Consider the following 12209-nt stretch of genomic DNA (forward strand, 5'->3'; position numbering starts at 1 on the left):
TTTATCATCATGCTTGCTTGAGAAAGATGGGCATCTGGAAAGATGTCCTCACAAAAATTAGGTGGAAATTGCTTTTATGTAATTTGAGTGATTTCTTCATCTAGCCTTTTTTATGCTATTCACATTGGGAGATGGAGAAAAACAGTAGTGTTCAATCCACCTAGCTGCATGTTCTCATGTAGTATCATTGATGCATTTTTTTTCCAAATTGATGCTCTTGAGCATTCTCCACTAGCACATTCAAGGAGCTAGAAATGTCATTTAATCCAAGTATGGATAAAAACTGTTAATCCAGTTATTAGCTGACAATTTGGGCTCAACTAAGATGTAAAGCTAATTTGAATGTATTTACTGGATAGTTAATTAATCCACTAAATTAAAGCATAATATTTTCAAAAAATGCATAAACTAGTTCAGAATGCTAGATTTCAGGTAGTACCATGTTTCACCTATGTTTGCTATTTCTGAGATCATTACAGGCCAAATCAACATAAACATTAATATGCCTATGAAGAATATTCCACCCATTCTTGACAAATATTTTAATGACATATGACAGCATGCTAATTGTTTGGTGGCAGGAATTTCATTAATATGACATCCACATGTAGGTCAGAAGGACAAAAAAACTGTACATGAGCGAGCAATGAATGACTGCAGCCCAGAAAAACAAAAACTCCTGGGCTGCACCCAAAGCACTTTTACATGATCTTTTAGGTGCCTTCCAGCCTAAACCATTCCAGGATTCTATGACAAGACTGAAAGGCATTACTACCTGCATATACATACAAAATCAATGTGCTGCACTGCTTGCCCAGCATGTTTGTATGCTGCAATGCCTATTTACGATGCTTATTTCAAACTGCAGTATCTCAGTGTCCACCTGTGAAGGACCATGACTCAATAGCAGGTGTCATCTCAGGTGGTGTTCATGCCTGCATGCTGTTCATCTTTAGAAGTTAGTTTTCATTCCCAGCACCTGCATTCACAGATGTCTAGCCAGTAAATAATATTTTTACTCATCCTGCACAGGACAACTTGAAAAATATGTTATTGTAAGCAAGTTCCGGAATAAGCATAATACTTTTCTGGAAGTGGATTTTGCAATCATCTCAGGGAATTGAGGTACAAAAAAAATCTACTAGTCTGGATTTCATGAGAGGACAAAGAATGTTTGTGAGGCACATACTATAATTCTGCTTTCTGTTTCCCGGCAGATACCTTTACAGATAAATAAAAACACATGCTACAGCTACATGATACACTCTTTGTTCACTAAATAAATCCAGTTTAAGTTTACTTAACTTATAAAGTAGAGATTTAGTATAGGAAATATAGGGTTTTTCATAGAGTGTGTGGACACCTAAATCACAAAGAATGCTTTGCACTGGATACATTTCTAAATTAACTTCTTGGGACAGAGGATTGGTCTTGACACCAATGGCACTCTGATGATTTGAATTCACCTTATCTTGTTAATTCCTTCTCCTCTTTAAAACAGATTCCAACCACTGAGCTGAAAAACCAAAACCTAAATATTTATCTTGTTCTCATTAAATTAAATATTTCCTTCCTCCAGGGAAAAAAAAAAAAGGGAAAATATAAAAAATAGCAAGTTTCAAAGAAAAACATTAAAAATGAAAGTAGAGAATTTCCTTTTACTCACAAAATTAGTGGGACTGTGATTGCTTTTTTTCTGTTTCCCAAGCAGCCGTCTTGCAGGCAGTATGGAAAACTAGCATTGAAAAAAGACATTTCACAGACATTTTGCAGACATTTTGAAAATGCAATGAATCCTTCTTGACAATGTTGCATCTCATACTTGAACAACTATTGAGAGTTTGATTCCAATCCTTGTTCTGAATCCAGCAGAGTACATTCTATTTGCATGCCATAAATGTATTGGGTGTCAATAGCAATAAGGTATACCATGTCCTTCTTTAATGTCTACATGTAAAATAACTGCTTTGATATTTTAAGCCAGGATCATAAAATAACGCTGATTTCTTTGCTCAGTGTTTAAGATATTCATGTGTAAAGTAGCATCCTTTATATTTTTGCAATAGATTATCATATAGAGGCTGAAGTTTATTTCCTGCATAGTGGATGATAAATGGATAAAACTTCCCTTAAATGAAGGAAAGATTATTCATCTCCAATATAATAGCTAAGTGACATACTGCTTTAATACAACAGTACTAGAACTCTTACTGAGGAAGAGGTGATGACTTACCCTTTGCTCCTCTTGAACAAAAAAAGAAAAAAATAGTCCAAATGTGGATTTTTCTTTTTTTTAAATTTTTTATTAATGTATGGTTTTACTATATGGCTGGAAAGTAAACTACTGACAAATAAAGTGATCCCTGCCCTGCTATAAAGACAAAACCCCAGCATGCTTCTACTCAGAAAACTGCTCTGTAAAATCTGCATTATGAGGCTCTGTATTTATTGCCCCAGAAATCACAGAGAAAGTTTTCTTATGTATTTCCTAAGTGTCAGTCCTGGAAGCCATGAGAGCTGCTTTGATTTCTTTCTGACTTACACAATAACAAAAGTATTAAAGACCCTGTCAAGCCAGGTCTACTGGGAGCACCTTCCTGTCTTCGATTTCTACCTCTATTTAAGAAGGAAAGTATAAAACTGAGGGCAGAATATGGTGCTGCAACTGAAAATTTGCTCAGATCCTCAGACTGTAAAACAAAACATGACTCATTTTTGCCATAGACATTCACTGTTCAATGTTTCACTGGAGACCAAAAGCTCTTTTTTGTTACTAACATGTTCATCTCTAAATTTATTTATAAAAGAAACATTTTATAAATATAAATATAAATTTATAATTTATATTTATAAAAGAAACATTTTCTGATGTTTTAGAATGAGGATTCATCCATCAAATACTACCTGAAGAAAAAAATCTATCTGTAAACCTAGTGACTACAAGAAGTAGAATATAATCACAAATATTTTTATTAATGTTTCATAGGTCATAAATACATCATATATTTGGCCTGGAACAATGAAACAGATCTGAGGGATGTGATTTGTTTAGTAACATCACACAACAGAAAGAACTCAAGCCCAGAACAAAATATGAGGAGCAGCAAAGAAAACCAGAGTACAAGTGTGCAAGGGGAATATTTAAGTGACTCAAGGGATGGGATGAGAATGAAAATTACCGGTAAGGGAGAGATATTATACCTGTCTAGATCCAGAAGGATTAGGAGATTGAACAAGATAGCTGGACTGGGAGGAAGAGCAAGATGTTGAAACTGTGGTGGAAAAAACTCCCAACAGCTGTGTTTGGGTAAAAATTGCTTTTACAACTGTATCTTACATATACTGCAATTGGTCAGAAACAGTCAGGCTTGAGGTTTAGTCTGTCTGAAAACTCTGGCATAAGTGGCTAATATGAAATTAATTATCACCATTTCTCCTTAGAGGTGATGCCTTGATACTTTCATGTCAAATGAACAGTGGTTTCCTTCTGCCTGTGTCAGCAGACCTTGCTGTGGGAAGAATGTTAATTCAAAAAAGTACTGCAGCCTAAGTGTCATGTCATCCTGCTTCTCTGTTTTATATATTTTAGGTCAATTGAATAGAATATATTGTTAGCCCACAATACACCAAAACATGCACTGCATTTGGAAAGCAGATTGAGGTCTTTGAAGGGAATGTAAACACACTCATGTTTGAATAAAAGCACCTGCTAAACACTCCAAGAATAATGTGGTTTGCTTTTCATTCTTTCTCCTCTCCACTGTCCAATTTCCCAAAGTTGATACATTTGTTATCTTCATTATCAACAGTTGTTAAAGTAGATACATAGGAATGGAATATATCAGGCTCTCAATTCCCTACAAGAATTAAACAATGTGTAATACTCTGCTTTTTTCCGGGGGCTTTGTCATTCTGATATCAACATTAAACCATCTGAATGAATAGATATGCAATCAAAAATGAATTTGTAGGATAAACACATCATCTATCAAAGTACAAAATTTGTATTAGGAACCCTTATATGTACATGACAAACAATTCTTCTGTGTGTATTGGAAGTCAAAAGTGTAAACTTCATCTGCTTGTTTAAGAGATCTTGTGCTTTGTCAAGGTCAACATTGGAGAATACTAGACACAGAATATATTGGTATTTATGATCTCTTCCACCTATTTTTATACAAATATGAACTCAGTAATCATAAAGAATCTTATAATTCTTTGCTCATTTATTCCAGCTTTATGAAAATTCTACTTCCATGGAATTTAGTAAAACAAATCAATGATATTGACATGAAATCCTAGAAACATGGCAAACCATCTCACTCTTTCCTGAGATCTGATACACCTAGACATCCCCATTGGTCTAATTTCTTAGCAACAAAAAAACAGTTAATTTCTTTGGCATTTTTATCATCCTTGACATAGTTTCTTCATAAGAGAAAGAAACATACCCTATATGAACATTTAAAGCAGAAAAGTACACTAGAATTGCACAATTTAGTGTCAGTTAAGATTCTCAGCCACTCTATCACTACTTCTTAGTACTAAAGTATAGTTTCCCCTTGTCATATTTTCTATTCACTTTTTCCATGTTATCAGGATCAAGTCAGCCTTCAGCCATACAGAAATTTTAATTAGGTAAAAATTTAGCATTTGCCTCAATGTTTAACCATTTCAAAGCAAAGGTATTACCTTAAATCTTAATGAGCTATACATCCTACTAATTTTCTTCTCCAGAAGGGAGTCACTTAGAATTGCAGGATGCAATTTTACTGAAACTTGGATAAATGAATCATGGTTGCATCTTGCATTATTATCCACTACAGAAAAGTTTATATGAACTTTATAAAGAAAACCTTTCTTGTCTTTTTGTGTAATCTTTGGCTTTATATAAAATTTACATTGCTGGACTTAGTGAATCTTTGTAGTGTAATCTTAAGCATTGATTGTTTATGCTTATAGGCTTTCCAAATTGCAAAGTGAAACACATTAACTTGAGCTCAAGCTGGTAATGAGCATAATTTAGATTAAATGCACCTTATTTCAAACCTCAGGTGAGGGAAGAATATGCACAGTCAGCTCCTATTGCACAGCTGATGAGTGGTAACTCATTAAGATGCAATTAGTTTTGACTGTGTGGCAAGACCTGAGGGAATTCTTTCAAGCAGTACCTGGCAGTAACCCTCTGCATACCTCTTTTATTTCATAATTAGTTTGAAAGAAATTAAAAAGGTATACTAAACAATGTTGAGCATAAGGAAAATTGTAGAAACAATTCAGGAGTGAAAATGGAATTGGACTATTTTTTTCAGAAGGGAATATATTTAGAGCTTCATGGAGTAGAGCTGCTCTTTTCACCTTTCCAGATAGCTCTCTATGAAAATGTGCACTTGTTACAATATGTAGCATCAGGCCACGGAATTCAATGATCTACTACCTATTTAGAAACAACAGAACACACATTTTATATTTTATGTAGTAATCTTTGAAGAAATTACCTTATAGAACCAAACCTTGTAACTTCAGTATAAAGTCTCTTACAATGCACTATAAATGTTCTGTGTAATCTGTAACATGACCAATACGTTTATCTGTCCCTGACCCAGAACTCAGATTCACACTTGTCAGATTGACAGATTTTTCCAGTGATTTTAAAGGTTCTCATTTGGGGTAAAATGTGAGGGGTTTAGGGGGGTTGCTTTTTTAAGAACTCTGTGTTGTACCCTTATAAACTTACTTGATCTAATATGCCTTTTCTTAGCAGGATAAATACCAATTTTTGAAAGGGTGAAATAATATTATAGTAAGTTGTTTCTCTATGGCTTTTGTTTCCATTAAAGTATGCAGTTGTGCAATCACAAAGGGGTAAAAATTGAGGAGAGCTACCTTTGGATTTGATGTGGATAAGCAATCAGAACCCTTTCTTCTTGAACAAAGGATTTATTTGTTCTTTTGGGCTTTTGACCCTTGACCTCATTCCTCTCTTGGCCCTGAATCCTGGTCCTCCTGTAACATTCCCCCAAGTCCTAGGGTTTAATTTATCTTCCATTTAGACACTTCTGTACAGCATATTTCAGTCATTAATGTTTGCAGGTTTTTTCCTTTCCTTTTTTTAAGAAGTGTCCTGGCAATAAGTGGCTTCAGAGCTCCATTCAGTCAGATCCCATTTGGCTCTTACATTCTTTCTGCCTTTCCCGGATACTTCATGCCAGACAGAAACTGTAGAGCCAGATAAACCCAGCAGGTCCTGCTGGGAATGTGAGATGAGTAAGAAGACACTGGTATGTCTGCCAGATTTATGGCTGGGGTTCACTTCAGGGAAATTGTTGTACCTCAGCCAGGGTAGTCCATCTAGACTTCTAGCACACTGTGGCTGCATAAATCTCCCACATGAAGCCAATCCCAGTGTTTTCCAGTGGACAAATCTTCATTGCGTGGAATATCAGTACCAATGATTGTTACAACAAAGTTCCATCTCAAGACTGAAACACATCAGTGTGCAGCAGACAACATGTAGACCAAAACTTTAATAAAATCAAAGTTGTATTATTGGATTGAGAAACTTTTGACTTACTATAAATATATTCCTTGTAACCAAAAATGAGATCTAACCTATATTCCCTTAATAATAAGGAATGTTTTACTCTGGAAAAAGCACCGGCTGAAATTTTTCCAGGATGTTTTTCTTGAGTAAACATCAATTTGATAAAGTCCTCTGTCACCAAGACATATTCATATGATAAAAATACTTTTGACAAAAGAAATAAGATTAATAATGATGTGGTTTACATTTATTTTCCCAATTATTTCATAATTAGTGATGTTTATTTTTCACGTTAGTTCATAGCTCTTTGCTGTAAATTCCCAATAAGAACAAAATAATTTTGAGTATAAAAAATATTCTGCTTGAATGTAAAATACACTGGTTTGCAGTGTAGGTGTTTCCAAGACAGATTGATATGTATTTTGGTGTAGAGATTATTTTTCCCACAGAAATCAAAAACTTAACTTTTTTTTGTTTACTACTCTGTAAAATTAGATTAACAATGCAGACAGAGGCATATCCAATATAGGATTTCCTGACTGCAGGACTTTAGAATCTCAGTCAAGGGCTTGTAATACACTCATTTACTTCTGAACTTATTGCAATAGGCTCCTTTTCTAGTAAGTGAAGCACAACGGGCAATTTGTGGAAATAATCTTCTGAATACTAAGATGGCTTGACTGAAACACCCTAAAATTATTTATTTTAGAGAGAGACTGTAGGGAAACTATGGTCAAAAAAAAGACATTTACATTCATTTAAGTGCAAATGTCTATACTTTCTGCATAAACTTCAGTAGTCTATAGGGAAAGTATTTTACTTCGTTTTTCTAATACATCAGTCTTGGTGGGAAATCTATTAGAGATATTATGTCTTAAAAGTGAATTAAATCTGAATTTTAAAGGGAAATGAACATAACGGTTCTATTTTAAATGCATTTATTTTTGAAAATTTGATTGAAATACTGTATGGTCTAAATGCATGCATGTATGAGAAAGGAAATACATATATATATAAAGATGAAAATGTGAAAGCATGAAGGAAATATTCAGCCTATATATATGCATCCGTGAAGGAATTATAGCTATATAAATATGTACTAATCTATATATACAGTGTGCATATCTCCTTCATAACCATTGACCTTTGACAAATCTGTTTGTATTGGCCATTTGGTGTAGTCTATATGAACTATGCAGCAACTGTTTTTAAATATAACTAAATTTAATAGGTTACTTATTGTAGAATAATTGCATTCCAAATGTTTATTGAAAACATGTATGATTTACAGAGCTCTGATGATTCTTTTGGAAAACTGTATCTGTTAAATTTCAATGAATACTTGTTTCAAATCAGACATTGGATTTTCATACACATTACTGCCAAGCTCCATATTAAACATATTCAGGCTGTGACTGATTCATCTCTTTTATTTTTTACAGATGTAGGGTACTGCTTATTTTCATGTGACCAAGATGAGTTAAAATTAAATAGACAATTCAAGCAGGACAATAATTTCTACATTGAATTTTGATAATTTACAATAATTAAATTATATTTTTTCCCAAGCATAATAGAATTTCTATTTAATATATTCACTGTCTCTCATCAATTCTATCACAGGTTGTATAAATACACTGAAAACAGACTTTGACACAGCTGTCCTGCTTGCTGTTCAATGCTGCACTGCACTAAGCTACACTCTGGGCAGGTATTAAAAAAATCACACAGTTGAAGTTTACAAACAACTGAAACTGGATAGAAAGGTAGGTCTGATATTCATAGGAATAGAAATTCAACTGATTACATGAAGAGATAAAATGCAGGTTTGTTCCTCTTTACCAGTCTAATGACTTCCTGAATAAAACAATGATTTCTTGACATAAACTGTCTGTTATCATTTTATCAGAAGAAAACATCTGATCAATTCCATTTTCTTTGGCTTTCTGTAAAATTTCTTACAACTGCTGTTCTCACATAATGGAAAACACTTTCCTAACCCTGATAGCTGTTTCCAGTCTTTCTATACATTTCATTTTTCTAGGTGCATGAAGAGATAGAAAAACGATATATGAAAAAACCCAACAGTACACATAAAATTGTTCATTGTTGAATAGGATATTTGGTTTATTGCATTTAAATCACCATATTGAGTAGATTCTTTAGAGGGAGAGAGAGACAATATTCTGACTTCTTTTATGACCTTATTAGTGAAACGCTCTTCAAGACAATTTATAAATAACAATACGGGGAATTGACTTTAATTCAATCACTGGGTTGGAAAAGAATTGATACAGTATTCTTTGGTATTCTTTAATTTTTCCATTGAAATTTATTCATCAAATAATTCCTTGATTATGTTTTTTATCCATAAAGCCTGATACTCTTTCAAAACAGAGACAAACATAAATTACAAAATAAACTGATTTCACCTTATAATTGCTTATAATCAATCATATTTAATAAGGTATTTTAGATGTAATTCAAAACAAAGTGTAAGGGAAAGAAAGAATAAAAAAGTCTGGTAAGATTATCATGTAAGGATTAAAGCTCTAATAAACTAGGAAGGCAGTAAGGTAAGTAAACTGGGCAAAGTCACTCAAACACTTAGGTGTGGAAAAAGTTTGCAAATTCTCTAAAGCAAACCAGCACAAAACATCTGGAGTTATCACCACAAGGAGTGTGCACAGAGTGGAGAGGAGGGCTCCAGGCATAACCCCATGAATCATCTCAAGGAGGATATTAGGAGTGAGGAAGGAATGCTACACATGAGAGATCAGGAAGCACAGTGAAATGATTCATTACAGAGGAATAAAAACCAATGACAAGTGTTTCTTTAATGGTAAATGAGAGCCAGAAAACAAACAGAATAGTTCAAAGTCAGGATTGGTAAATTTTGAAATACTTTTGATAAGATCTAGCAATAACCTTTTGGTTTGTGTGTCCAATAAGAATGCTGCTGCATGATACGGGAGTTAAAGCAAGCTGGTTGGTAGAAATGAAGATGGAAAAATGATAGTAGATAACTAAAAACACAAATAACTTAAAAACTGTGTTGAGTAGCCCCAACAAAGAAGGTGAGCAACCCACAGCCACTTAATCTCTTCACCTCCTGTAGTGGATTGCCAGGCACCCACCACAGCCTCTCTAACACTGCCCTCCCCAAGTGGACAAGGGAGAGAAAATATAACAAAAGGTTCATGGGTTGAGATAAGGACAGAGAGAGATCACTCATCAAATACCATCACAGGTAAAACACACTCAAGTTGGGGGTTATTAATTGAATTTATTACTAACAAAATCAGAGCGGGATAATGAGAGGTAAAATAAATCTTAAAAGCACCTTCCCCCCCATCTCTCCCTCCTTTCCAAGCTCTACCTCCTCCCCACCAGTAGCACAGGGAGACAGGGAATGGGGGTTGCAGTCAGTTCATCATAAGTTGTTTCTGCTGCTGCTCAGGGAGGGCACTCTATCCCCTGTTCCAACATGAGGTTCCTCCCACTGGAGACAACATGTCCCAATACCAAAATTTTGCCTTCTATACACTGTATCAATATATATGGGGATGTATACAGATACACACCAATGAGCCAAAAAAACCCCACACTGTATTATATTCTATTGGTTTCATTTTTTGTTTCCAATAAACTGAATTTGACACACACTGGAAAGAAAAATTCCAACAGCTCTTGCCCTATATCTTCAGCAAAATCTTGTTTGCAAAAGAAATTTAACTGTTACTTTGCTTCAGATCCTTTTATAGTTTTGGCCTACAGAAGTTTTCTTACACCTAAAATGGCCAGGGGTGAATAGGTCAATCCTTCAAACTCAATGGGCACATTCAACATCTAAAGAGAAAAAGTCTATTAAAAATTCTTGAAGAAATTGGAGTATTCGTGGAGGTGAGTTGTTAGACAAGAGGGAATTCTGTTACATGTTCTCAAGTTCTGCAAACATTACAGGACAATCTAATGGCTCCTCTTTTACGAGGAGGTTGCTGAGGTAACCTGCTCAAGATAGATTTGATGTTTGCTTTTGGTAGATGTCAAGCCATGAGGCCTGTAAAAAGAATTATGGTGTTTCAGCCATTTTAGTATCAACACAGTTGGTGTATCTATTACCTTGACTTCTTTGATGGAAGCTTGAGGGCTTCTGTTACGAACTTCCTCATATTTCAAACACAGGGTGAGCACACATCTACTGTGGGTTTCCCCTGTCTGTGTATTTTCATTTGCTAGAGAAAGAGAACTCTGTTTTCAGGTTCACCTACTGAAGAAACAAAATTTAACTAATGGAAAATGCTGCTAAATGGAATCCTGGAAGAACAAGGGTTTTCTGGGAAATGTGTAGATTTAATTATAATCTCTCTCAGACATTCTGATTAGAACTATGAAATTATCAAGTCTCCCATTTTTGTGTAATATACCATTTCTAACATGATCTGACAAATGCTTTGAAGTGCCTAGGTGCAGAGGCACTTGGTTTCAAGAAAGGGCTTTGCTAAAGGATTCAAAACTAGTCAAATAAAATTGCATTTTCACTTTAAGATAACTTATGCTAGAAGAAATGCTTGTCTCCTAATACAAATTTAGAAAGATAGTTGTACAACTCAATTATATTTAACTATTTCTTTCATGAGGGAAGATTCAAGGATAAAGAGCTTGCTTGAGAGAAAATCCCTTGAGCCATTCAGATTCCTCCAGCTGATATTCATTCACCTACATATAAAGAGAGAATTTGGCATGATAATATGAAAAGTGTGAACTGTATGGAAAATTACAATCTTTAAAAAGCCAATCCCCCAGATGTCATCAGATTTTAAGTCAAGTAAGCAGGGAGAATCCAAAGTCCTCAACAGGACCTAACAGTAGGATTGGCATACAAAGTAACTGTAAAGTAGGAGTGTAGTTTGGAAGCTTGTTGTGGTAGCAAACACAGGCGGGGAGGCCGGGGGGGCGAGGCGGCAAAAGGACACACAGCAAGCAGTCTGCGGTTCTCCAGAGGTTTATTGTAAGGCGCAGCGAGGAAGGTCCGGGGAAGGAGAGGCAGGGCGGAGAAGCAGGGGTGGGCGCGGGGCCTGGAGCTCCGGAGGCTGCAAGCTGTCGGCGGCAGTTGGTGTCGGGCAGCAAGATGGCCCCGGGCAGCAAGATGGCTCCAGGGACAAAATGGCCCTTGAGCACTCAGTGGCATAGGGTTTTAAGGGGGAGGAGAGAGGGAGTGGTTTGGCACACAGACCAACCGGGAAAGCCGTAGGAAAGAGGGACAGGGGTATCAACCAATCATTACATAGAAGGGGAGGATACATAATTCAAACCAACCAATGATGTACAACTTAGGAGGGGAACAAAGAGGAACAGTCTAGAAACCACCCATATATGGAGAAGGGGCGGGGGAGGAGCCTGGGCCAATGATCTTCTTAGCTGGTGCATACATTGCCGCAGAGGCTCATGGGCTGATCTTCCTGTCACCATGAGTGAGACAGCACAGGCTGTCCCTGCCCCCATGGCCGGCCCTCTGGCTGGCAACTTGGAGGTAAAACTTCCACAGAAGCTCACATTATAATCCATGCTTTAAAAAAAGTTGATTTTTGCTCTGTTAAAATATATTTTTTTCCCTCTTGCTAATAAGAAAAAATGAGTTTAACATTTATATTATTTAAATCCT

The sequence above is a fragment of the Lichenostomus cassidix genome, chromosome 1Aa (assembly GCF_008360975.1).
Source record: "Lichenostomus cassidix isolate B80296 chromosome 1Aa, HeHo_3.0, whole genome shotgun sequence".
In the NCBI taxonomy this organism is placed as follows: Eukaryota; Metazoa; Chordata; class Aves; order Passeriformes; family Meliphagidae; genus Lichenostomus; species Lichenostomus cassidix.